Source organism: Vanessa atalanta, chromosome 29 (assembly GCF_905147765.1).
Source record: "Vanessa atalanta chromosome 29, ilVanAtal1.2, whole genome shotgun sequence".
In the NCBI taxonomy this organism is placed as follows: domain Eukaryota; kingdom Metazoa; phylum Arthropoda; class Insecta; order Lepidoptera; family Nymphalidae; genus Vanessa; species Vanessa atalanta.
In genome coordinates, this window is record NC_061899.1 from 1,032,164 (window position 1) to 1,036,547 (window position 4,384).

Below are 4,384 nucleotides of genomic sequence, written 5' to 3' on the forward strand. Positions count from 1 at the left end.
ATCATATATAAATAAATTTGCGAAAAATGTCGGCGAAACTGTCGGAATTTTGGTAGTAAAGTTAAAGTGTAATGGTGTTGTATTATAAATAAAGATATATTAATCAAGAGCTCTTAGTAGTGCACAATATTGCTGAGTTATTAGCGAATCGTATGAAATACGTAAATCTAAGAGCGAGCAATGGAGATTGAACGGTATGGTCGATTAATTTAAACTTCGTAATAGTAGACAACACAACCATCAATTATTAAACAAGTATACATTATTATTGTAGATTTTAAAATGTTAAAATTATATTTAACAACTGTCAGTCCATAATTCAACACAGACAACAAAATAAAGTTTTATCTATATTACGAGGGTTTCCTTTGCATATTATGTTTAAAAAAAAAAATTAGGCCTTTTTTCTAACAGACTAAAATATTTCATTTGAAACGTCAAAAATCCAAAATCTTTATTCAAAGAATTACAATTACAGATTGTCAAAAAAAAAAAACGTCTTATCCGAAACTAGAATTCGAATAAGTATGATCATATATCAGAAAAACCCTTAAAATTAATTAGTTAGCTTAGTTTTATAGATTTAACCGAAATAACAATATAAAAATCACTTCCGAAACATCTGTTATTAACATCTCACCCCTAATGTTACCCTAATAATAAAAGCTATACTTTTATAACAAAAAAATCCTTTACAGTAACGCTTACCTAAACTTAATAGCTTATTATTTAGACAAGTAAAAAAAATTGCACGACTTTTTTAAGGATTGACAAAAAGGGTAGGTATATTGTTGTCTAGGATTAAATACAACAATGATTTTTTTATCCCGTTTCGCACCTGGAACATATCAAGGGTTAGGTTTTTTTTAAATCGTTTGTAAAAAAAGATATATCGACGAAATGTCGTTACTCTTTTTTTTGTTTTTAATTGAAATTTACAAATTGAATTTGCGCAAATATTGCGGAATAATAATTCCAATTTATTTTTTTAAATTTTTTATAGCTAGACTGACAAATAGGCCACCTAATGGTAAATGGTGATCATCTCAAATAAACACTGTAAGAAATATTATCCAATACTTACTTCGACAATGCGCCACCAGATGTTATGTTCCTCGTGCCTGTTTTTACACTGACTCACTCGCTCTTCAAACTGGAACTCAAGTTTACTGAGTATTCATGTTTATTGGTAGAATATATTATAAGTGGGTGGTTTCTTGGTTCATTGGTTTTTATCCGGTTACTATATTCAAGAAATGTTTTTTTCTGGTTACGTTAATGAGACCTCAATAGCTTACTCGCTACTTATGGATCAGAAGGCTACGAATCACCGATATTAAGATAAACGCAGGGCCGGACCGTGAATTTAGGGGGCCCTGGGCTAAGACTACTTAGGGGCCCATCTAATTAATCAAAGTAAGTAGAGAAATTATTTGATTTATATTATAATATAGTTACTGTTATACAACGCATTATCGTCTATTTCTGACTTTGACTTGAATCCACGGGGCCCTGGGCTGAAGCCCAAAAAGCCATATGGTAGATCAGGCCGTAGATAAACGTATAAAAATGCCAGATAAGTACGTCTGTGTCAAAGAAATTGCGAATGTAACTGGATAAATAAATGTATTTATCATTATGTATTATAGTTTGGTCCAATGGATTGGGCAGATTGTCAAAATATCTCAGACTAAGATGTTTTTCTTCTTTCTTTTTAAATTACCAATTCATTTCTATTTAAATAAATAATTAAAAGTAATCTAAAAAAATTAACAGCAAAAAGTTCCACTGAACTAAAACTCCTTCTCTATTTTAGTAGGACGTTTTGAGCTTTTTCGACTACAGTAATCTAATCCACAAAGACACGCTAGCAGTAGAACAGGAACAAAAAGTTAATAAAAGGCGCAGGTCCATCTAAATCCGGGGTGAAGGGGTGCTAAAACCCAAGCGCCGCGTGTTGGGGGCGCCTCGCTAATCATAGTCAAGTTTTGGACCGGTAAGGGGCGGTGCCAGATCATGCAAACACTGCATGCACAGGATCTCGTCGTGTTTCAGACTGGACTGCTTAGACAACACGCCTATGTTGATTAGACAAGGAAATAATTAACTCCAACTTTCGAAAAATATAGTCTTCATTTTGTCTACGTTACGAGCGTGGGTTGTGATTGTTAAAAGTTTGCTTCGAGGTAAAATTAACGATGGATAATTCGCTTGGATGTTGGATGATCCGCAATTTAAAAGTGCTCCGTAGGTTAATCTTTTTGTTAATCGCTTATGTAATGTGCGAACTACAGATACGACATCGACTACGACATCTTGGTTCTCAAGGATGGTGGCGTTCAGTCAGAGCGGGTCAGCCACCTTGCCATCTCCTGAAGCTAGAAAACCTCGGCCCTGCTCACGATCCTATCTATAATTTTAAAAGGTAATATAAGTTAAAGGGGGTGGTGAGGGCGTGGGAGAGGGTGAAGCACCGGGGCCTTGCACACCTAGCTACGCCACTGGTGGCGTTATGGTGATAAGAAGAATTAACATTTCTTACACTATGTATATGGCCAGTGGCGACTTACTAGGTGGCCATTTGCAATTTCGCCTATCTACATATCATTAGCAGCCCGTAAATGTCCCACTGCATGGATAAAGGCCTCCTCTCCCTTTGAGGAGAAGGTTTGGAGCATATTCCACCACGCTGCTCCAATGCGGGTTGGTGGAATACACATGTGGCAGAATTTCGTTGAAATTAGACACATGCAGGTTTCCTCACGATGTTTTCCTTCACCGCCGAGCACGAGATGAATTATAAACACAAATTAAGCACATGAAATTTCAGTGGTGCCTGCCTGGGTTTGAACCCGAAATCATCGGTTAAGATGCACGCGTTCTAGCCACTGGGCCATTTCGGCTCTCGGCTTTTCATATATGAAAAAATATATATCGAATCAGACGATATCAATGACATATACATCTATCATCCTATACTAATATTATAAAGAGGTCAAATTTATTTGTTTGTATGTAGGCGGTAATCTCCGGAACGAATGATCCAAATAAATGAAAAAAAATTCTAAATAAATAAAAAAAAAGCAATATTATTAAAATTCGACGTTTAAATAAAATGTTAATGGGTTTGGTTGTTCAAATTTATTCGACACCATATCAGTGTATTCCTCGTACTCCTCTATCTTTTTCTCTGAACACTGAACAAGCGCAGACTGCTTCGCTGTTGTCCACTTTTTTAAATTTATCTTTACGAATTAATGAAATAGATGTCTGTCATTTTAAAATAATTTATTTAAAGCGTTATTCACTTCGCCTTATCAAGATACAAAAAAAAATTACGGTATAAATTTTAAAACTAACACTGCTTTCTGTTACATTTTCACGGTGAAACCGTTAAATCGATTCTGATTTAATTTGGTACAGAGCTTGAAGCCCAAGAACGATCGCATTAGCCTATATAACCTATATTTTTTAACTCATGCCGGTATTTGTTTATTAACGCAACAATAAAGGCGCCAATATAGGCTAGGTTAGATTTTATTTTATATACATATAATACATAAATAAATTTAACCTAACCTATAGTGGAGTTATCAGTTAATACGTATGTACATAACCTTATACCTTAAAGGTATAATGTAGGAAACAAAAAGTTATAAGTAAGTACATTGCCTTTTTTTATTTGAATAGGTACGCTGACTGATAATTGAACGCCCATAGACATTGCCACTATAAGACATACCTACTAACCATACCCTACCTCGCAAATGCACCAACCTTGGGAACTTAAATTTGAACACCACTGTACTTGCACTGACTCGCTCACCCAAACCGGAATATAACAATTCTAAATATTCTTAGATAGTCCGGTGCTAGGCATGAAGAAGTAGTCCTGTTCAAGCATGCTTCATACCAAATTTTGTCAAATTCGAATCGATTCGAATTCGAATGGTTTGGCTAAATGACCAAAATGAAAGCAATCTACAGACAGAGTTAATTTTGCATTCATAGTATCAATTTATTAAAACACAAAAATAAATTACCTACGTTTAATTCTAATAAGATTTAAATAAATATTTCTATTCTCATATCATAACGAAAATGAGTGCTCCCGGAGCCATCTGTTGACAAGTAGGAAAATTACTTCGACACAAATATATTTGGATCTTACCACATAGTATCAATTATTTAACTCGTCCAATCTACATTGGTTGTAATTTTATGTGCTTTGATTTTGGTGATTAATTACTATAATTTTAAAAACATGTATTAATTACACAGCTGACCGATGACTCATTCATTACGTCATATGTAAACTGACAATACGTAGGGAGGGGGTAAAAAAATATTGTTGATGGCAACACTTTGTGCTAAAGTCTTCAAC